The 25,197-nt window shown below is 36.5% G+C and overlaps 1 long non-coding RNA gene across 1 annotated transcript; it reads right to left on the reverse strand.

Moving 5' to 3' along the window:
- Positions 1–5,130: 5,130 nt before the first annotated feature.
- Positions 5,131–24,466, reverse strand: LOC114477298 (uncharacterized). The gene is made up of 3 exons (XR_003675690.1): positions 24,176–24,466; positions 9,871–9,967; positions 5,131–5,172 (listed from the first exon to the last, which is right to left on the reverse strand). It is a non-coding gene; the product is annotated as an uncharacterized LOC114477298 (long non-coding RNA).
- Positions 24,467–25,197: the final 731 nt, after the last annotated feature.

A 25,197-nucleotide genomic window follows, 5' to 3' on the forward strand; every position in this document is an offset into this window, starting at 1 on the left:
ATCCTCCTACCCTCCTCGCCTCCTCTCCCCTCCCTCCTCATCCTCCTCTCCTTCTCCCCTCACGACTTCTTGGATCCCAACCTGGCCAATTTTCCATGTCTCAGATCCTTTAGGGGATTTTATTTCTTTATTTATATATTTATTATATGACTGCACACCAATCAATAACTCATTTTACACTATTGTAAGGATTTATTGCTGTTGGTTGCTCTCAGAGGTACTTACAGTACGCAGGCTCATGCTCTTCACGTTGACACTTTCCCTTGGAATAAAAGGAAATAATCGTCTGAATTAAAAACCAATGTGACCAAGACTTTTATTCATCAACACATCATCCAGTTAAAGCTACGGCTACAGATGGACAAGTCTCTATCACAGCGACAAGAGTGATTGTATCTGATCACAATGATCAACAATATGTTAGCATTATATAACGACTGATCTGAGCTTTACAACAGGAGAAAAAACAACAAAGGTTTATGGATTTGTTTAAGTTCATGTGTGTGTTTTAGAGTCACATTGTGTGTTTTTGTGACCATTTTGTCTTTTTGTTGCATGTTTTTGTTGTTTTGTGTACATTATTTTTTGTCATTTTATTTGTTTTTTACTGTCATTTTGTGCATTTTTAGTCATTTTGTGTGTCTTTGTCTTTTTGTTGGTTGATATTTTTTTAGCTTTTGTGTATTTTTTGTCCTTTTCATGTGTATTTTTAGTCATTTTAATGTCATTGGAGTCGTTTAATGCATTTTTAGAGATATTTTGTGCTCATTTTGGGTTTTGTTGTTGTATACTTTTGATGTATTGTGTAATTTTGTCATCATTTTATTTTTCTTTAAAGTCTTTTTGTGTATTTTTACAGTCGTTTTGTGCATTTTTGGAGTCATTTTGTGGTAATTTTGTCTTTTTGTTGTATGTTTCTGTTGTTTTTTTTTTTGGTTTTTAAAGTGCTTTATAAATAAAGTTGGATTTTTGTCATTTTATTTCGTTTAATTTTGTTTTAGCTGTCATTCTCATCTATTATTGGAGTTATTGTATGTGCTTTGTGTTTTAGTTGTCGTACACTTTTGATGTATCGTGTATTGTTTTGAGTCATTTTGTGTATTTCTGTCATTTCTTTCTTCTTGGAGTCAATTCTGTGTATTTTTGTTGTCATTTCACTTCATTTTTCTGTCATTTTTTGTGGTTTTGGGACTCATTTGTGCATTTACTTTGGGTGCCACACTCAGTTAGAACGAGGGCCACATGTGGCCCCTGGACCGCCAGTTGCTCATACCTGTTTGTAAAAACACAGAAACTACAGCATATAAAAATTGTGCCAGTTTTACACTCAGCGTAACCGCGTTCATTCAGCTTCAGGCTACATTTCTAAGCTCAAAGCATGAATATAATTATTATTAATGATAACATTAATTGTTGTTTTATTAAAGACAGACACAGATGACTTTCTGTTTCTCTGTTTTTATTCTTTGGATCAAATCCTCCTCTCTACCTTTACTTTCCATGGTTTTGTTTTCGCTGCACTGGTCTCACTGGGACAACAGCCTGATGTTGGGCCTAGAACAGAACCCACAGCTGTGTTCCATTAAGAACTGGGAACCAACACAATCCCTTATTGTGCGGTGGCGTCTGACGCCTCTTGGTCTAAAAACATGTTTAATGTATTTTTTAATCCTTGTTTTTAATATGAAACACATTGAACATTACTTTCTATATTTAGCTCTAAACGCTACACAGAAGTATTTTAACTTTAACCACAAAGGCTATGAATAGTGATGGCACAGTAATAAGTGTGTGTGTAGCTACACATAATGTTAAGGTAGAGGAAGATTAATTTGCTTCATAACAATATATTTATCAGCCTCACGCACTAGAGTCTGCATGATAAAGTTTATAGAAATAGAGTGGAAAATGGACTGAACCAACATGGCAACATGTCGCTGAGATCTAACTGTAGACCAGACATGGGCCACATACGGCCCCCAAAACAATAAAGATAATTAATGTACCAAAACTCACAGATTGGCAAAAGAAATACACAAAATGACTCTAAAAACACAAAAAATAACAACAGAAATGAACAAAAGTAGAACAAAAACACATAAAGCAACAAAACTACACAAAATGACTCCAAAACACACAAAAGGTACAACAAATTAACCCAAAATGTTTCCAAAACATACAAAAGTAAAACAAAAAGTACAAAAAAGACTCTAGAAAACACACAAAATGAATAAACTAAAACACAAAAGTACATTAAAAACATAAAACAACAAATATACAGAGAACGACTCCAAAAACACACAAAAGTACAACAAAGTAGATGTAAAATGATTCCAAAACACACACCATCCTTTGTTCTTAATGTGTTTAGTCTCACATTGGTCATTATTTGACTCTGAGGTGAAGAAACGTGAGTGAAAAATGAAATGTGGGGAGATTTAAAACAATAACTTTGGAGGATCTCTGCGCTGTGACGGTCAGATAGTTAACTAAACGTGATTATTTACGTAAGTGAGACTAATTCATTTAAAGGCAACGGTGAGTCAGCTACATTTCTTTGTTCATAATTACATATTTTAAACAATAATAAACAGGACAACTAGAGGGGAAAACTCTTTCTTTATTAAAGGTCATTTATCTCACTGTAGGATTTAAATTTATTGTAAAAGTATTTAGTAAAGTTTGAAAGCTGAACATCTGTGACGTTGGACTTTTTCTGTTTTCAGCTGTGAGAAGGTTGATGAAGATGGAATGAAGTCACTCTCTCACTTTAGAGTTCGTAGGGTTGTACTTTAGTGGGTTTTGGAGTCATTTTGTGTTATTTTGTTGTTGTGTTGTGGTTTTTTAAAGTCATTTTGGTCTATTTTTGCTTTAGTTTTGTGTGTTTCTGGAGATATTTAATATATATTATTTTACTTTAGTGTGTTTTTTGGAGCCATTTAGTGTGTTTTTGTTGTTTTTTTGTATTTTTGGTGCTTTTGTTAATATTTTTAGTTTGATTTTGTGAGTTTTTAAGGGGTCATTTTGTGTACTTTTGTTGAACTTTTTGTATGTTGATGGAAACATTTTGTGTTTTTGTTGTACTTTAGAGTGGATTTTTGCTTTAGTTTTGTGTGTTTCTGGAGTCATTTGTTGTGCTTTTGTATTTTTGTGCATTTTTGTTTGTATTTTGTGAATTTTTTTTGTCATTTTGTGTACTTTTGTATGTTTATGGAAACATTGAATTTTTTGTTGTACATTTTGTGTTTTTGGAGACATTTTGTGTCTTTTTGTTGTTGTGTTTGTGGAATGTTTTGTAGCTTTTTTCTTTGTTGTCATTTTGTGTAGTTTTGTTTCACTTTAACCGCCGAGTTCAGGAAATCAAGAAAGCAAGATGTGTGTGGTGTGTGTGGTGTGTGTGTGCGTGTGTGTGTACTGTCTGAGACTTGCTTTATAAAAAAGAAGTAGAGAGGACGGAGTAGGACAACAAGCTTGTGATGACGTCGTCGTGGGGATCAGATGTGGGTCACGCCGTGAATAAACAGACGTTGTGTTGTTGTTATGCTTCTCATTTCTCCTACTCTACCAACGCGTTGCATGAATCACACTCCCAAAATTACAGCCGCTGTGTCTTGTGTTCGTTCTTTATGACTCTTCATATTCTGTAGTTATGGACGTGACCCCAGCGTGGCCTTAAATTAAACTCACACACACGCACGCACCGTCGTTCCAACACAGACTCATTGTCTGGTTGACTTTATTATTTGCTGGCAGCATCAGCCACTTTCATTCTCTACAAACACATTAAAGGCTGTTTAAGAAAACACTCCAGGCTCTTCAGCTTCAACTAAACCCTAAAAAGTACAAAATACAACACAATATACGAAATACACAAAATGAGTCCAAAAAACCACAAAACAACAACAACAAAAACTCAAATATGTTTCCATAAACATGCAAATGTTCAACAAAAAGAACAAAAAACAACTATAAACAAAAATACCAAAAGTACAACAAACACACTCAAACCACACACATGTCTTAACAAAACAGATTGTACGAAAGTTAAAAAAAAATTAAATGCACAATATGGTTCAGAAAAACCATAAAAGCACAACAAAATACACAAAATGACTCCAAAAATACACCGAGTAAAAACAATAATGCAAAATTTTGCTTCCAAAACATACAAAGTGCACAAAATATGTGCAAAATCTCTCCAGAAAAACAAAAATACACAAAATGACAACAAACAGAAAAAAAGACAAAGAACTAACAAAACTAGAAAGAAGGAAGAAACGCTCAACGCAACAACAAAATACACAAAATGACTCCAAAACCCCACAAAAGTACAACAAAAAACTCAAAAAACATACAAATGTACAAGAAAAAATACACTAATGGATCCAACAAACATCAGAGTACAATCAAAACAACACAAAATGACTCCAAAAACACACAAAAGTACTATAAAACACACACATTTACAACAAACATAAACAAAAGTATAAAAAATATAAGACAAAAACAACTAAAACACACCAAATGACTCAGAAAACACGAAAAATTACAAAATCTCTCCAGAAACACACAACATTAAAACAAAAATAACCCACAAAAGTACAACTTTTCCGTGTTAACTTTCATATTGGTCATTATTTTATTCTGTGGTGAATAAAGTGGAAACGTAGGAGATTTGAAACAGTCATTTTGAGGCTCTGCTGACATTCAGACTTTGACTAAAGGTGATTTAAACGCTGTGCTGTAATTGTCCACAGATCAGTTCTTTCTACGTTCACGTTATTAGAGGATTAATATTGTAATACGTCCTTAGGCCACAGTGACTCTTCATCACTCCATCAGTGGCGACCGCGTCCCTTCACTGCAGCTCTTAAAGTCCTTGGGTTTCATTATTTTTGCATGATGTTTTTTCTCAGATTGATTATATTTTCATGACTTCAGGTCTCATTTGTTTCAGGTTTGTAGGATTGGACGGACTAAGCATTCTCCAGCTTCCTTTAATAGATGTTGAATTCATTACAAACGCCACTGGGGTCACATTTATCTTTTAGCAGGATTACATCAACAGTACACAACAGATTATGATAACATTTTAACCACACATAGGCCTTAGGCTATTGAAGATCACATACCATTTTAGAGGAGATCTGGATCAATAAAGTGACTCTGGATCTGTTTGACAAAAAAACATGTACAAAAGTACAACAAAAAATGACTACAAACATAAAGAAGTACCAAGAAATACACAAAACAATGAAAACACACAAAAGTACAATAAAATGTACACATAAGCTATCCAGAAAAAGACAAAAATACACAAAATAACTTCAAAACTATAGAAAGTTACAAGTAACGGGTTGTGAGTGATCAGCTGCGTCATGTTTTGCACCAGGTGTGACCCGTTCACAATCAAGCTCCTCTCACTACTTGTGTTTAACATGGTTTGAACAGTGTGTGACTGTTGTGTGTCTTGTTCACTGGTTTCTTCATTCTGCCCTTTTTGGATTTTGGTTTTGGTTTCTTTTGGACAATAAACATGGACTGGTTTTATGAACGATGTATGCCTGCCTGATGCCTGATGCCTGTGTCTCTGCATTTAGGTCCACACCACCACGCAAAGACCCAATCCTCAGGCCACCAAACAGGACCCCCTCAATGCCCTGGCCATAAAAGTTATGAACAGAATTGTTGACAAAGGGCGTCCAACCCTCACTAGCAACAAGTCTGACTTACTGTCGGCAATGTGGATCAAGATCTAAACATTTGTTTATTACGTTGAGTAATGAGATCAATAGTAAGTCTTTCCTCTACGACAGTGACTAGGTTTCTGGTTACTGGGCTGGATTATCGGGAGGTGGAGAAGCTAAAAGGCTGTCGTCAACTTTCATTTTCTTTATTATGAGCCCACGTTTGATTTCATGTGAGAGGAACTTTGGAGAACCAGTGAAGGGTTAAATGATTAGATCATTTACACATTCCTCATGTGTTTAATTTCAGACTTTTCTCGTCCAACACACAGACGGGTTTTCCTGAGCACTCAGTCAACACGTGGATCAATAACATTAATCTACAGAAATCATTCCCATTTGTTAAGTCGACTTCACCGGGTATTGGAGAAAGTAATGGTGGCCTGCAGAGACTCATCGATCAATCGAGTGATCGACCGACTGATTGATCGCTGGCAGCAAAAACCAAAGTACGGCTTTGTGCCTGATCAGATGTTAGAGCTGCTCCCTCAGAGTAATGAAGGGTGAGAAATAACAACCTAAAGGTGTTAAACAACGTGTGTCATATTTCTGATTCTCAAGCAACACAAGTGTGGAGATCTTTCCCTTTTATTTCTCTTTTTCCCTTTACTAATGGAGACCATCATTTTCTACTCAGACACAGTGTAGAAGTCATAGATCAATAATAGAAGATCATTTGCTTGAGAAAAAAAGAAGCGTTAAAGGTTTAAATTACCACTTGACACACACTGAAACTCTTAGTTTGTTGACATTTTCAGTCACACTCTTGTGCATTGCATTGTGGGATGTCAAGTCTGATGCATAAAAGTGTTTTTCCTTCACTCTTACCGTGATTTCTCGTTTGCTTTCTATAAAAGGAGAAACATGATTGTCTTGATGATACTGTTTAGACCAGCAGAGGGCGCTGGTAACCCAGTGGTCGGTTGGCATGCAGCTAATCTAGCAGTGAAGAAGAGATGCTATGCTAGCAGACAGAGCTAATAGAAAAACGTGACTTTTACAGACATTCACGTAATATTACAGACATTTTTTTGGTGCTAAAGGGGTAAGGAGTCATTTATGAACATGTTTAAGAGTAGAAGGCAGCCAGAAAGAAAGTATTAGCAGATTCCGCCTGCCGCCAACACTTCTGGATAGCGCCCTCTGCTGGTTAAAAAAGAACTGCGATTCAAATTTCACAGTATCGATGTGAATCGTGAAACCTATGAATCGATTTTTAACTGCTTTACGATTAATCGTTACATCCCTAGAACTCATGTGATCATTTTTCAATACTTTTTTCAGTCTTTTTCAACCTAATTGCTAATATTAAGCTATTGCTAGGTTACTGCTATTTCTAGGTGAATGTTAATGATAGGTCAGTGCTAATAAGGATAAACTTTATTGATCCCACAATGGGGGAAATTTGGATGTAGCTCTGTAAATGCTAGGTTAATGCCAATGCTAGGCTATTGCTAATACTAATGCCAGGCTAATGCTATGATAATGCGATTGCTAGGCTAATGCTAGGATAATGCTAACATTAAGCTAATGCTAAAACTAAAATTTAAATATAACTGAAAGTCTTAATGTCTAAATTTTGACGAAAACTAAGTTGCGTTTCAGTCAAAAGACTAAGGCCGTGTTGTAAATGTCATACTAACGTACTACTCATACTAAGTTTGACGTCAAAATGAGTTATGTAGTGTGTTCATTTTAGTATGAAAAGTATGAAAAATGAATGAATGAAATGAGCACATGTTGATATTCTACTTGGTCACTTTCTCACTTCAAATGTTTCCAGAACTTTCAAAGTAAAGGTAGAGAATAAACAGATATTTAGCCTCAGTGTGATTCAGGTTTTTGTCCTTGTAGGTTCCAAATGCATCTTGGGAAATCATCCTAATCATAGTATATAGTAGACAGTATATACTCATTGAGTTTGTAGTATATAGTATGGAGTGTGACATTTCAGACTATGACTAAAACTGACTCCACATCCTCTAACGCATTGTGCAAAACTTTTCTGATAATGTACATAATAAACAAAGTGTTTACAGTGAAGATCAAAACAAACTTTTTAGCAACAATTTCCACCTTTAACATTTTTTTTAAGCAAATTATCTTTGATTTATTGATCTATGGGGCTTTATCTGATAAAAAGTTCTGATAAACTACGGCCAGGCCTGCGGAACGTCTCCACGCCGAATGGCACGTCCCACGTTCCCGAGAATTCAGTGAAATGACTCGGTTCCACTGAGTAAAACAAATACAATTCTGCTATGTAAAATTGTAATCTACTTAGAAATGACCGGAAAAGCCTAAAAATGAACTCACTAGTGTCCAGATCGTTAAAGCGCGTCTGCAATTTAGTTTCATCAAGGTCTCAGTTTGGTTTGAAAGGAGGAAAAGAAGAGCCTTAAATCTGAAAGTGTCCTCCTGAATCATCTTGTGTGAGTGTCGGACATCCCCGAGAGTCCACGTGAACTCCTTTTCTCCTTCCAAGTCAGTTTAGCTCGTCCCCGTCGCTGATTGCCAATCCCAGTGGCCCCGACTGGACATGTGATACCTAGAAAGGTCGACTCTATGGTGATGCCAAGCCTTTGATCTGACAGCCAGGGCCGCTTTGATACGTGCTTATCAGGAAAAACAAGGTTCCTCTCGCTCCCCAGTCGCCTCCTCCTCATTTTCTCCGTCTCATCCTTTCCCAGCTGTCTCGTCTCCTTAGCCTTTTTCTGCCCTTTTCCCCCAAAGTCGTCTCACATGTTTCCTCTGCACAATTATAGACACTCTTTCCCTTTAAATTCACACTCACTCACATTCTTTGTAACATGTTGTTTACACCTCATTTAAAGACAGTACAGTAGCCTTTTTTCCACCGTTGAAATGTGAAATATCAGTAGAATATGAAGAAGTTACAACAAACTGTAAGACAATGGGAATGTGGACACGAGCAGAAACCCATCAGGCACCCCGACAGTGACGTTCACTCCTTAGATAGTGAAGGCGTGTAATCAGTGAATGAGAAACATCTGAGTGGACACAGGAGGATCTACAAACTTGTTTCTTGCACAGCAGGAGAGTTCTCATCACTCTAGTACTGTTATTGTGTGCACCCCCTAAAGCAACTGCACAATAAGAAAAATATACAGAAGAACAAAAATACACAAAATGACATTTAAAAAGCAGACAAGGGAATTAAAAACCCACAAGACTGCAACAAACCACAGAAAAAGACTTCAAAAACTCACCAAAGCACAACTAAAGCACACAAAATCCTCAAAAACATGTAAAACAACAGAGACACTTAATGACTCTAAAAATGCACAAAACTATAACAAAAATATGCAAAAACCCCCAAAACAACAACAAAGACACAACGAGTGACTACAAACAGCAACAAAAATACACAAAATAACTTGACAATACACAAAAAAGGTAAAAACACACAAAACGACAATATAAACAATGCACAAAAGGACTCAAAAACACTTGACAGAACGACAAAAATACACAAAACTGCAACAAAAACATGAAAAAATTCCAAAACAACAAATCACACACAAAAAACACCCAAATAGTGGACTAAAAAAAACCATGAAACAGAACAAAAACAACAACATAAATACAAAATACAAACAAATTGAACAAAAAAGTAAATGAAAACAACAAACAATGCACAAAAGGACTTCAAAAACACACAAAAAAAAAAAAAAAAAAAAAATCACACAAAACAATAAAAATAATTCTAAAATGCCTGGAAAATATATATATATGAAAAACAAACCTATATTGTTTCCTAGATTAATGCTCAGATTGTTCATTATTCTAAATGTAGATTCTAAAAATGTGGCCCTTGAATCAGTTCAAGTTCACAGTTTTGTGGCCCATCCCTGCTTATGATAGATAAATAATGACAATATGATATATCATGGTCTATGATGATATGTTGTTTTTACATTTTATTTAACTTCCATCTGCAGAGGCTGAAGTAAAAATCAAGTGAAAGTAAAGTGACTTTACTGCTGAAAATCAAATCCAAACTCTAAGATTTGAGTTAAAGCATCAAAGAAAGCAGCGTTATACCCGATGGGTTCTCCTGTCAGTTCGGAGCATTGCATAAAGTGTGAAAGCAAAAACCAACCAATTTAAGGCGTTTCCACTTGAATCTCGAGCAATCTCTACGTCAGAGCTTCTCTGTTTCCACCAGCCTTAAGCGCCTTTTTATTCTTCTATGAAATCTGCAGAAAACAAAGGAAACGCAGGATGAAATCTCATTGAAAGCAGCGCAGCGTGAGGCTAATTATACAGTGAGCGGATAAGAACACAACAGCTTGAGAATCATTAAATCTCACACACTTCAATCATCAACCTATGCGTTACAGCTGTCGGAAGGAAAACAGCTTGTCAAAAATGTATTCCACAAATTAGGTCAAAATGCTATTTTTAGAGCAAGAAATACTTTATTTAACCTTATTTTATGCCTCTTTACATCAATTCACCACATCCTGTGTTGATTGTCCTCTAATGTGACAGCAGAGAATGTAGAACCAATACAGGATTTATACACTTACATCAGGAAATGACATTTAAAACACAAGCTATGACTGATTATAATCATAGAGAATGAATTCAACATAGAGCAGGACATTATTACCATTGTTGTGTCAAATCTTAACATCTATATTTGTACTAGCACTGACGTACATTTGAAAGCTTTGGTTCCTGCTGAAAAATATTCCATAATAGGAACTCATTTTCATCCAAGTCTGTACAAAAATGATCCTTGACATGCTTGCAACTTTATGCATAAATAAAGAAAAATAAAACCAGATATAAGAGTGTTTAACACCCTAAGGTCCAAGACATTCCCAAATTGGAATGACAACTGTGTTTGAAGCCTTTGGTGCACATGCATGGGAAAGGTCTCATTTAAAAGATAACATTCTGAAGATTCTGGAGAAATATTTTGAACACTGTAGGTATCAGTACAACTGAGGTATTGTGGTATGAACATGAGTACAAATATTTCCAATCTCGCTGGCTTATTTAATGATAAACAGTTAAATTGAGTTATGTGCAGTGGCTTGAAAACAAGATATGATCAGAGAATAAGGTATTACTTACAAAAAAAAAAAAAAATCATTAAAAATAATCAATGTGCGTATTTGAGTCTCCAAATTTCCAGAAGGAATTCATGGAATTCACCTCACCTGCATGTTTTGTGAAAATATTACACATTTTAACTATATTTTATCATCTCGCACAACAAAACCTCGCAAGAGTGCTCGGTCAAAAACGATTCCGGGAAATTCAACAACATCCGAGCAGTCTGTTTCAAATACGGAAGCATTGATAAATACAATCGTTTACAAGATTTTACTTATTTACTTTTGCTTATTATGTTTGTTATTACATTAAATCAGGGAAATCCAATGAAAACCTAACGACTTGAACCCAGAAATAGAAATAACAGTATTGGATCTACCCTGAAAAGGAGTTTGGGAATACTTGAAACCAAAAATTGGAAACCCTTTGGTTTTCCCAGTTGCATTTTTACATTATTTGTCCATTTGTGAGCGGACACAAACAATGTGTTTAAAATAGTCCTCCACATGTGAGCTACAGTAAATAAACACTGTCATAGTCTCAACAATAAAGGTGCAGTCGCATTAATGGAAAGCTAGCAAGATTTGAGCTAGCAAGACCTCCTTTAAGCTCCACCCCCTCCTGTCTGCTTCCCATCAGCCAAGTTGCAAATTAGAGTGGCCAAAAACTGACAGAAAAAGTGTTAAAAAGAGTTAAATGTGTCAATATTGGAAGAACTAGTTGAAACAAAAACTGGCAAATAATGGGCATGACATTAATCTGGTTAAATTGGAAAAAAAAAACATGAAATATAGTGAAAAGAGGTTAAAAGTGTCAATAATGGGTCAACCTGTGGGACATTAGGTGGGAAAAGGGGTGGAAAGAGTTTATAAGTGCCGAAAATGTCTTGAAAGTGGAAAAAAAATGTGCAGAAAAGGCATTACATTTGATGGAGAAGTGGCAGAAATGGGAGTATGTAGCAAAAATGCATTAAAAGGAGCAAAAATATTGTAAGAAAAAGTGATGAAATAGGTTAAATAGTTCAAAGTGTCAATATTTGCTTAACAGTGGCAGAAAAAAGTAGGAACAACTAGTTTAAACTGACTAAATGGGCATGACCAATAGTGCATGTGGTTTAATTGGCAAAATACGTATAAAATATGATGAAAAGTGGTTAAAAGTGATAATAATGGGTCAACATGTGCAACGTTAGAAGGAGCAAAAATATGGCAAGAAAAAGTGATAAAAATAGGTTAAAATACGGCAAATTTGATGTAGTTGCAGAAAAACTGTAAAAATAATCTTGAAAATATATAATATTCTTAGTTTATTGAAAGCATGCAGACACTATGAAAACATTAGTAGAGGTGTAACATCTTTAAGGTTTTATTCTTTGGACAAACTCGCACTAAACATTAAACTCTAGACGGAGCGTTAGCGTTAGCTGAGCTGGTGTGGGTGCAAACACACGTGGGCCTTCCCACTTCCTACTGGGACAGATTAATGGGCAATAAAAGCCCATCTCTGTGAACCAGACCCAAACACACATGGACCATCCCATCCCTGCCAAGTGAAGAGCTTTGTACATCTCCCCCCACCTTCAACACACCAGAGACAGATGTTCTCTGTGATTATTACATTGGTTTCAGCAACAACACATGTTTGAGCAGCACAACAAACACATTTCCTCATTGGAACAGGACCAGTGTTCCCGGTCCAGCACTGAGGAGCAGATCCTTAGAACTGGCTCCTGGAGAACGGACACGTTCAGCGCAGATAAAGGAAAAGACGGTTTGCGGGTGCGTGTTGGTGGTCGTTTTCGGCCTTTTACACGAGCAGTTCAATTACTTTACAGAGCTGCAGCCAATAGGGTTGGAGGGTTGGAGCTGGCAAGCTGCTTCAAGGACTCTTTGGCTCCAAGACGTAAAGGCTGTGCACTGAAAGATAGACGTCTGGATGAAAGACGAGTGGCCGTAAGCACACACTAGAAACCAATTAGCCAACACTTTGGAATGGAACGGTGGAAATGCAAGTGTTTCCTTTAGATTTTATAAGAAATGGTTGTGTATTAGTTGTTCTAATCAATCAGAGACTCTCACTTTAAAACCAACAGCATGCAATCAAAAGCTAAACAAATAATTAACATTTATTCTATGCGTTAAATCGATGGTGTCGAATTCCAGAGTGAGAAGCAAAAGCACAGCCACTCAAACAAAAAGTCAATTAAAGCTTTCACTAATTTTTCTTAAGCCAAGCCAAAGCAAATGTATTTGTATAGTACATTTAATACACAATTCAATGTGCTTTATATGATTAAAAGTGCAACAGAAAATGTTTAACAGTTTAAAAATCAAGGACGTTAAAATCAACAGTAAAAACATTTAAAATCAACAGTAAAAACATTTAAAATCAACAGTAAAAACATTTAAAATCAACAGTAAAAACATTTAAAATCAACAGTAAAAACATTTAAAATCAGCAGTAAAAACTAATTGTAAATGTAAAAATTAAATCCATTCACAGATTTATACACCAGCAGCAGAACTTTAACTTCAACTCTACGTTTGATTTATTGTTGTATATAAAGTATTGAACGAAAGGAAATTAACTTTGGGTTTTAAAATACATTGACTTTTAGTATGCTTTAGGAAGTCACTTCTTTTTTCTTTTTTTCTAAAATGTGTCAAGTCATCAAACTCTCAAGTATAAAATTAAATTTACTCACTCAGTTTTACAGTTTTTTTAAATATATATATTACTTCATACTTTGCTTTAATTTAACTGAAATTTAAATAAAATTAAAGTAAACAAACTCATTTTTGGAATACCCTTCATTAACAAAGACAGCTCTGTCTCCATTGGTGTGAATGTGAAACACTTTGCTTTAATTATCACCAAAATAATCCCACTTTTTAAATGAAGTTCATTTACAACTTGTAACTGACAGTCACATAACTAATGGTGCTGAGTAAGGCTAGTGAAACAACTCAGTTAATTGTAATATTAACTCACTTATGGACAATAATCTAGAAAATTCTTCCATTAGTTTTGAATGCTTTTGTAAATAAGGCTCTTATTTTGAAGTTTCATCAGTAGTAAATGGCAGGGAATATAAATGTGGGAATGAAGTGAGTAAACGTGAGTTTTATGGATGAAATGAGCACATGTTGATATTCTACTTGGTCACTTTCTCACTCCAAATGTTTTCAGAACAGAGATATTTAGCCTCAATGTATTCTGGGAAACGTGGAAGTATACTTGAGTGGAAAAGCTCATCATCCTAATCATATTTATAGTATATAGTAGACAGTATTGTCTTGGTCCTGGTGTATTCTGGTCTTGGCCAATGTCTTGGACAGTGTGGTCCTCAGTCTAGTACTGAAGTACTTGCACTGTCAGTCAGGGCGTAGAGGCCTCAGCCCCCCTGTATTCACAAGACATTGGAATTAAACTTTTTGATCCTTTTGACTGTGTAATCACGTGTGTTATATTTCTCTTTCTATGAGTCACAGCTCTATGTGTCATCAAGACAAACACTCCTCAGAAGACTCAAGTCGGTACTTGTACTCTGTGTGTTGCCTGCATTTAATCAGTCTCTGTAATTAAGCCATCAGTGAAGCCGTTTTTAGCACCTCTTCCTTTTTCCCTCCCCCTCAGCCCACCACCTGTCACTCCTAGCATACATCGCCTGTTAAACAAACTCACGCAGATTCACCAATGTGCACAAAGACCCCCAACTCTGCCCCGGCTGACTAGCACCCCACATTTTAGCTTCAAAACGGGCCTTTTTGTGGAGCTGTCAGAGAGTCATCACACCCTGGTTCAGTCAGAGATGAAGAAAGAGGAGGATATTGACACAGAGAGTGAAAGAGTGACAAAGAGATGTGTCACCCACGCTCCTTTGCTCTCTCCGGAACAAGTGGTGCCGCCGCTCACACATTTCACTAAAAAAAAAAACCTGACGTTAGACTTTCAGACTTTTTTTCTCCACTTGTTAAAAGGCTTTCAAGGTCTTTGTAGACTTTGGTAAAAGGCAGCAGAAGAGCAGAGGTGTGTGCAGCTTCCCAGCGGAGAACGAAGCAGTAATTCAGGTGTCTCATGTGCCGCTGCTCAACTCAAGTAAAGCCTTGTGAGCGCTGAACCGTGTGAACTGTGGTCGTTTGCATTTCAGACTCTGAATATCAGCCTCGGCTGCGAATTTCAGCAAAACAAAAAGGAGAAAGAAAGTGTTGGAGAGAGAGTGAGAGAGAAGTTCTTTGACATTTTTTTTTTGACTGCAGCTCCGACTATTCCTGGGATGAAGCCTATTCTACGCACATTAGGATTCACTGCATAAATCAGTCATACTGTTCACATCATCTAGAATTATGGTGGATAAACATCTGCTAAACACAGAGTTTTAGAAGCATTTGTTTTGGCCAGGACAAAATAACTCCAAACTAACAAAACAAAAGGAATTTGTAACAAACTTTTAGTATTCAGTAGGCATGGGATGATACAACCATGCTTTCATTTGTCTTTTACTCTGAAAATACTCACTTACATTACTTACTCCTTTTCAAGTCAAGAGGAATATATTTGTTTTAAAAAACAAAACACACACTTAAATATCATGTGTAGCAGGTCGATACATCTTGCGATGATTAAATATTGCGATACATTGCCGTAAGATGTATCGTCCCATCTAAAGTGCAATCATGGGATTGTTTGTATCGCAAAATTATTGTTTTTTTTCTTTTGTTTTGCCCAATGAATTTGTAACACATTTTAGTATTCAAAAGGCGTGAGACGATAATGAGCCAATGAGAACAGTACGGTACTTTTGGAAAAAGAAAAAAGACCAAATAATATATATTTATATATATCAGTACATTTGGAAAAAGAACATGCTTTTATTTGACTTTAAATGTGGAAATACTGATATATTTACTCTGGGTGAGACCATTTCAACTCAAGAGGAATATATTGATATTTAAAAAAATAAAACACAACCTGGTGTGCAGTAGATCGATGCATCTCGTGATGATTTCATATTGTGAGATCTCGCCGCATGATGTATCGTCCCACCTTTGTCGTCCATTGTTCTATGAATCTGTGAAAACCACATTTATTTATTCATCTGAATAATATCCACTGTTATCCAGGACGTTCAGTATAATTTGTGCCATTAGCACATATTCATCTGGTTTTAATCAGAAATAAAATTGGTTAAAAGTGCCGAAAAATGGTGGAAAAGGTGGTGAAATGTGATTTTAAAGTGTCAATATTGGCTTTAAAGTAGCATAAATGGAGGAATGGGGGTCGGCGTAATGTAATTAAAAAAGTTGGAACAATTACTTTAAACTGGCAAATAATGAGCTTGACAAATCGTGAATGTGGTTAAATTGGCAAAAAATAAACATGAAATATAATGAAATAAGGTTAAAAGTGGCAATAATGGGTCAATATATGTGACCTTAGGTGAGAAAGATGTAAATCCCTGTTTTGATCAGAAATACAAATGTGTTAAAAGCAGTGTTTAAAATAACTGCGTTAGGTAACGGCATTAGATTACCCCGTTACTGAAAAACAAACTAATTACTTTTTACGCCGTTACAACGCCGTTACTGAACGTTAAATTGCGGTGCGTTACATGTATTGATTGAATAAACTGTGATCTGAAAGCATCCCTGGCTTCTTACTCAGCTGTAGTGAGAAGGTGAGTTAAAAACAAGGTGAGCGATTATGATTGGCTAAGGCGGCATCATGTGTCATGGCAGCCAATTAGAGCCAGTGATTTTACACATGTACCAACACACAAACACACACACACACACACACACACAGCAGTAACGTAAAGAAACGTTCCCAACACTGATTAAAAGTGACCACAAATGGTGGGAAAGTTGGCAAAATGTGAAATTGTGGGTAATGGAATGTAAAAATGTAGGGAATATTAGTTTAAACTGGCAAACAATGTGCATTACAAGTCGTGAAAGAGGTTAAAAGTTACAATAATGGGTCAACGTGTGCAACATGAGGTGGACAAGGTTTATAAGTGCCATAAATGTCTTGAAAGTGGAATAAATGTGCAGAAAATGTATTGAAATTTGATGGAGAAGTAGCAGAAATGGGAGTAATGTAGCAAAAATGCTTTAAAATTAGCAAAAATATGGCAAGAAAAAGTGATGAAAATGGGTTAAAATATGGTAAGTTTGGTGTAGTTGAAGAAAAAGAGTAAAAATAAGCAAAAATGAAAACAAGTTTCTTGAAGGCATCTGGCGACCACCTCCCAGTGTCTCGCGACTCCAAATGGGGTCCCGATCCCAAGGTTGAGAACCCCTGGGTGATGTCTGGTTTAAAAATGAGAACCACAGTAGTTTTAGTCCAGCAAGAAAATAAAAAAAGCAACACAACAAATCACAAATATCATGTGATCCACTGTGTCACCTGCGTTGTTGTTATAATGCACTGAATGCATGGAAAATTGTATCTGGGTCATGCAATTTTGGTGACCAGAGCAGTGGGATTACTCCTGCTGTGTAAATGCAGCCTTTTATGATGGAAAAGTAGTTGTGTTTAGGATTCACACACACACACACACACACACAACAGATGCTATGTATGAGTGTTTTGCACTGAAAACCTGGTTTTTGCTGTCACATGGGCATTCAGCCGTCCACAATTCCATCCATCATAGATGTTAGGTGCACGCTTGGAAGTAAAAATCTGCTTTTTTGAGGTCACTAAAAAACACATCTACACATTCACTGGTTTTATTTGGTTTGGATGTGGGTAAATCCAGCTTTCCACTGCTGACAAATTAGTGTTTGAATGGCATTTTAATTACTGCAGACTTGAGAATAATAATAATAATAATAAAAAAAAAACATATTACCTCGATTTAGGTAAATGGAAACAGTTTTTACTTTTCCCTTCGTACACCTGAGGCACATCACACTCAGTTTGAAACACCAATGAAAACCAAATGAGAGAGGGAAATATATGCATTTTACTTGATAGAGGAGGGACTTTTATTGTTGCGGGGATGATTTTACTCAACGCAAAGATGATTACAAATGCCAGATCTGTTTGGATGAAAATTGCTTTACCTGTTATTCTTTTTTTTCCAGTCACTCACTCCATCATTCATCAAACCTTCCACTCAGACGCACTAAGGTCCTTTCAGTAGAATTGTGAAGAGGGCGTGCACGGTTAATCACATTAATTAATCTGACGGGTTTTTATCAAAGACATTACGAGCAGAGGACGAGAGAGCGAAGCAGAGGAAGAGAAGATGACAGGTTTATGAATTTGTCATCACAGGAGGAGAGACGGCGAGGACGAGAGGAAATTAAAGAAAGGAGGGGAGAGCGACCGGTGTTATGGCAATAGATGTAAATCGGGCGACTTTGTGGTTCATCTTTGAAGATTGTGCCTCATTTCACAGACAGACAGAGACAGAGGGCCTCTGATGGAGCTAGTTACTGGCTTATAAAAACCACAGGGGTCATTTCCACATGGACGTCCTACAGTCACTAGAATGTGAAGCATTGTGTGCATAATGACACCAAACCTTCGAACAACACAGACTGGAAAAGAAAACAGATTTCAACTGGTAACACCTTAATAATTGAAGTTATTTGAACATAACTTATTAGATGAACACAGTTGATTTAAATGACGTGGACTTAATAATTTAATTAGAGATGTCATTGGTATCAGTTTTTCTGTCAATTGACACGTCCACAAAAGCGTCTATTTCACATTTTTGTGGACGTGTGTTTTCTACTGCTGGAGACATTGTCACTTCTCATAACTACTGGGCATGTTGACCAGCTCCTGTTCTTACATAAACACCTTGAAAGTTGTACCAGTTCCACACCTCCACTCCGGTAGATGGCGGCGTAGAGTCACTTTGCTGTGTGGCGCAGCGTCATTTCTGTAGTAGAGGCAGTCACAGTGGCAGAAGTCGACTGACTCAAATACCAAACAACATGGCGAACAAAATAACAACGCCTCCACAGAACAAAGTACTTTGGCTTTCAATTTAAAGGGAATAAAATAAGCTTGATAAGAACAGCGCCGTCTGCAAGATTAGCCTCGCTCCTGTGAAATATTGTAGCAACACGACTAACTTACGAGCTCACCCAGCAACACATCATGTCGAGGTGTTTGCAGAGAAACAGCCGCATGTCACACGTTTAATTTTCATATTAACTGGGGAGAATATCACAATATATTGTGATATTGCGATATTGTGATAATAGTCTGTCGTGATACATATTGTATTGTAACATCCTTTCCAATACTTACCCCTAACCAATATGGCACCATTACTAAAAATTACTTTTGCCTAGATTATGTTTATTTATAAAACACCGAGTGGGGCATCACATAAAGTAGCCATAACCTAATATTTCCATAGGGATATATATATATATATATATATATATATATATATATATATATATATATATCAAATTTGACCTAAAATGAATGTGTTATGGTTTCATTTATTCAGACACCCTTTTTTTCAGGAAATTTACATTGAAATTTCTATATTAATATAATTGATAAAAAGTAATTGAGTTTATTTAACTCAATAATTAATAACACAAAAGTTAAATACTGCTTCTTTCCTTTTGCGTTCTTTGTGGCAGGACCTTGCTCAAGGGTTCATAGCGATGACAAATCAGCTTTTGGCCACAACTACACTTGTAACCTTATATTATTTTGTAATTAAAATAACGTATTTTAGTAACCTTAAAATGACATTTTAGTGTGCTTGGTAACTAAACTAACAATTTCAAGTTGGGAGACTATATAAAATTAAACATTTAATTTATTATTTAAGAAATCTTTCAAGATAAATTCTAGGTAAGACGAGGTCGTGATGTCAGATGCACAGCATCATGGGATACCTAATGGGTGCATGTCACTTAAATTAAAATAGCAGGTTGTAGCCAGTGGAGAAGAAATCTGTATAAAACTCACTCAAAACATTGAGTTACTACAACAATTGCAGTAGATTGTAGTAAATTAGGCCACTTTAAGATGGTCCCAATCACTATATATATCTATATAGGAGGTGGGTTAAAAACAAGGTGAGCGATTATGATTGGCTTAGGCGGCGTCATGTGTCATGGTAGCCAATCAGAGCCAGTGTTTTTACACGTGCCAGCACACACACACACACACACACACACACACACACACACACACACACACACACACACACACACACACACACACACACACACACACACACACACACACACACACACACACACACACACACACACACACACACACACACACACACACACACACACACACACACACACACACACACACACTCTGCAGATTGGATGAAGCAGCAGAGATGGTGAGCGTGGAACAATCTGATGAAAAGTTGTCATTTTTAAGGTGACGATACAAACACTACTTTAAAATAATTGTGGTCAAAGACAAGAACGTGTATGTGACGTGTTCATTATATCCAGGAGTGAAGACTTTGTCCACATCTGTTGTAATCAACTCTAATTTATTGGAGCACCTCACAACAACACACGTATCTAAAAAATCTGAATTATTTGATATATAGCAATTTTTATTTTTTTTTTTTTTTAACAGTAACGCAAATAATTACTTTCCTTGGTAATGAGTTACTTTTATTATAGAGTAATTCAGTTACTAACTCAGTTACTTTTTGGAACAAGTAGTGAGTAATTATAACTAATTACTTTTTAGACCAACACTGGTCTGGACGCAGGTAAACTGCGCCCACAGACACTCCATTGACTCGTATTGAAGAGGAGTTACTGTGAATGCAAAACTTTGAACGAGAGCGGACGGTAAAGATTTTTGCGCCCAAAACAGGAAACACGTCATCACCAATCAGACACAGATGAACAAAACAACTTCACACATCATCATTTTTATCTGTATAATATTTATTCTAATTATCTAAATACACATTTGTTTTGTAGTATTTTTAATTCATTTTATTTTTTATTATTTTTATGTCTCACTCAAACATGGTAAGTGGTGGGCGGCGCCCTAGCGCCCTCTATTGGCCAGCCGCCACTGCTAATAAACTCTACTCGTCAGTATTAAACTCAACTTCCAGACCAGACTTTGCTCCAAGTCTGTGTCTTCTATCTTCTGATAATATTCTTGAAGAACTCTTTTATCTTCTTCCATCCCTTCATCAGAAAGTTGATGAGACGCCTCAACACAGATTTTTTTGTTGGAGGAACTTTCTCAGATTCACTCCTGTTCGTGCTGAGTTCTGTTTCTAATGAAGCAAAGACATTCTCCTCACTCAGTTTTTTGAGTTCAAATTGAAGGTTCTCCTGATATTTTATGGCCTGAAGGCATTGTTCTTGAAGTTCTCCTTCCTTTATCTTCAGCTGGGACTGAAGAAGGTGGATCAGCTCCTTGTTCTGTTTTTGAACGTCATTCAGCTGCTTGCATTCCTCTCTTGTTTCTTCAAGCTTTCCCTGTGTAGTGGTGATAGAAACATTCAAGGTGGAAATTATATTTCCATTTTCAGCCTCCAGATGAACTTTATTTTCCAGTTCCAGGGCTTGGATGGAGACCGTACGCTTAGCCGTTTCCCACAAAACGCTGAGGCGGGAGATTTCCTCTTCTTTGACTTTAATCCTCAGATTGTTTTGATGTTGTTGAGCATCTTTTTCTGTCACCAGCTGCTCCTTCAGCATCTTAACGTCTTCTGTTGATTTCTCCAGTGTCTGTTTGAGGTGGTCAATTATCTCTCGTTGTTGCTCATAGATGGTCTCATTCTCCTTCTGTGTGTCCAATAATCTGGCCTTTTCCTTCTCCCACTGCTTCTGTTGGGCCTCTGATGCTTGTTGGGCCTTGATCAGAGACAGTTTAAGGTTGGCATTTTCCTTCTGCAGTTGGTCAACCACAGAAGTGTCATTTTGGACCTGAGAACGTTGGAGGATGAACATCTGCTGAGAGTTGAGGAGTGAAGTTTTCTCCTTTTCAGGACTAAAACCATTTATTTCCTGGTCCTGTGGGGTCTGTGTGTCCTTCAGATCTTCTGTTTCCCCAACCACTGAAGAATCAAGCTGTGTGAGCTCAGTGTTAACCAGCTCCAGATCTTCTAGTGTCTCATGTTCCACCGTGGAAAGGGTTTTGTCGTCATGATCCAAGCATAGACTCTTTTTAACAGACTTTGGGTTGTGAACTTTCTTGCCTGCTACTGTTTCTTTAACAGGCCCCTGGTCTTGAGATGATTCATCAGGACAGGATGTAGATGGGGTTTCGATGAGGGCAAAAAGCCTTGTCCAGTCGAAGTCTGCAGTGGGAGCCACTGGATCATCTTTCTTAGGTTTCTCCAAATGGCGTCGACCCTGTCTGCGTGTGTTCTTCTTAGGCATTTTATATGTTGTCGTTTGAGGTTTAACAATGATAATGTTGCTTCTCAGAGTGGTGAAATGTTTTATGTGGTGTCTCGTCCGAAGATCAAAGGCTGAATGAGTTCTATATTAAAGTTGAAAGAAAAGTTCCAAAATCACCATAGCAACGATTTTAGAATTTATGCTAATGATAAGATAATCTTTTTAGCATCTTTTGAGTCTTGTTTTTTTTTAAATAAAGTGTCACAATAAAACACATAAATACTATTGAGTTTTGAAGACTCTTTGTTCATTTCAAAGAACACAGATCATTTAATTTAGGCCATGGCTATGGATACATTAAACATATCCATAAACTGCCACTCTATGCATACGAAGCGCCCCTCATTGGCCAGTTTAGGTCATGTGATAGGTGCACCACGTGACTTAAAGTTCAGAAAAGGTCCGTCAACGTCATCGGTCGTACCCATAGTCCCGAGGGCTACGTTTGACGTATCTCTAGACACTTTCTTTAAATTATTAATAAGTAGTACAGTGCCAGTCGGAAGTATGTATTCATATAGTGGGCGCTTAAGTAGAGTTGTTAATTATGGGCATAATAATAACATACACAGTAGCATTATTAAGGGGTATATTTGCAGGTGCAAAGTAAAATACCATGTGCATATTTCCTGGTTTAATTCTATGAGACATGCGCATGATGAATGTGTTGTTTTTTTTTTACACATTTTTATATTTTTTTTGTTTGATGTATTTTTATGTAATGTATGTTTTTGGAGTCATTGTGTGTATTTTTGTATCTTTCTGTTGTTGTTTTGTGCATTTTTTTTAAAATTATTGTTTTTATTTGCCATTGTAGTGGTTGTGGAGTCATTTTGTGTAATTTTGTATCTTTTTTAGTGTAGTTTTGTGCATTTCTATTTTTCTTCTTTGTATTAGCCGTGTGTGTGTCTACATCCATCTACTCCAGTTAGGTAAAGTTAGAAAGATATTCACAGATTCAGCTTTCCCGGACCGATAACTCATCAACGAAACATTGCTTTTACAAAACCGATATCTCGTTGCAATCACAGCAAGGTGGACTGCAAGCTACAACCAGATTTTCCTCAATTTTCCTCAAAACATGTGCTTTAATAAATTTTTTGTGATTTTTTTTCATTAAATAATTACTAAAATATGCAATGACTGTACTATAACATGTTGTCGTGTCATCAAACTCACAGCACACATAGATTAACTCTTCATGATTATACTACAACACTTAGTTTTAATAAATGTGCTTTTATAAATATTATAACTTGTTTAATGAAAAAAAAAATCACTAAATATTTATAAAAGCAGATTTATTAAAACTAAGTGTTGTAGTATAATCATGAAGAGTTAATCTATGTGTTCTGTGAGTTTGATGACACTGCAACATGTTATAGTACAGTTATTGCATATTTTCGCACTTATTTATTGAAAAAAAAAAATAAATAAATCACAAAAATTTTATAAATGCAAATTTGTTAAAACTAAGTGTTGTAGTATAATCAAGAAGAGTTTAACTATGTGTGCTGTAAGTTTTATGACACTACCACTTTCCTATATGAAGCTATTGTTTTTTTTGTAATCTTTTTCCGGTGTTGCAATTTGCAGACGGTCCCTGCGCATTCCAGCCACAGTCGGCTCCGTGTCGAGGCTTGTTTTGAGGAAAATTGAGGAAAGTCCGGTGGTAGCTTGCAGTCCACCTTGCTGTGATTGCAACGAAACATTGCGTTTGTAAAAGCAATGTTTCGATGATGAGTTATTGGCCCGGGAAAGCTGAATCTGTGAATATCTTTCTAACTTTACCCAAGTATCTACTTTGTGAACGCGCATCAAATAAATAAATACCTTGTGTGTTTGTTCCCGTGAATGTTTGAGACGCTGATAACAAAACTCCATAGACATTGTAGCGCCAATATGTACAATTCAGCTGTCTTTTTAAAAAAAACAAAAATCATTTTTTACCTTTGAACCGAGTGGTCAGAGCTTAGCTTCCATGCACGGCACCAAACAGAATCCGTAGTTTTCCAGATGGAGAATTGAACGGGTTGGTAAAGTTGTCTCTAAAAGACTCACCAGTGGCTGATGGTGAGTCTGTGATTTATTCAGAAAGCTCCGTGTCTCGGTCTAAACTGTCTTCTTCTCTATCGCTCGTGTGTTTACAGCTGCTTGGCTGTGTGCGCAGCCATTGGCTCTGGCCGCACACGTGACTCTTGCTCTGGTGAGGAGCTGTGCAGTGAAATAGATATAGATGGTGCGCTAGCGCCCCCTCAAACCCTGAGGTCAAAAGTTGAATAGGTTTCATTTCAGGGCCGTCCAGAAGTGAAATAAAATTAAAATGAACATTTTGAAATGACCAAATTACTCCAAAATAACAGATACACACACTTGAGGTATTTGGAACTTGTTGACCAAGATTCAGGTCGACCTCGCACCGAGTCGGGGAGATATTTGCTCCACACGCCCACACACGCACACACACACACACACACACACACACACACACACACACACACACACACACACACACACACACACACACACACACACACACACACACACACACACACACACACACACACACACACCTTGCTTTTATAGGTAGATATGTATGGTTAGGATAGTGAGCGTTCCCACTGAAGTATACTTCCAAAGTTTCCCAAGATGCATTTGGAACCTACAACAACAAAAACCTGAATCACACTGAGGCTAAATATCTCCACCTTTCCTTTGAAAGTTCTGAAAATATTTGTAGTGAGAAAGTAGAATACGCCTGGAATCCTGTTGTTCTTCCGATTTTATTTTATTTATTTTTAAAAACATTTGACAGGCAAAAGCAAAATGTCTGCAACTCTTTTAAAGCACAACATGAAAGAAATGTAAAATCTTGAAAAATTTGCTCAAATAAAGTCTTGCAGAAAAGATAAATAATGCTTGTATGTATTTAAAAGCAACTGATAAGTCCATAATTATGGTAAAAATCTAAA

Source organism: Gouania willdenowi, chromosome 15 (assembly GCF_900634775.1).
Source record: "Gouania willdenowi chromosome 15, fGouWil2.1, whole genome shotgun sequence".
In the NCBI taxonomy this organism is placed as follows: Eukaryota; Metazoa; Chordata; class Actinopteri; order Blenniiformes; family Gobiesocidae; genus Gouania; species Gouania willdenowi.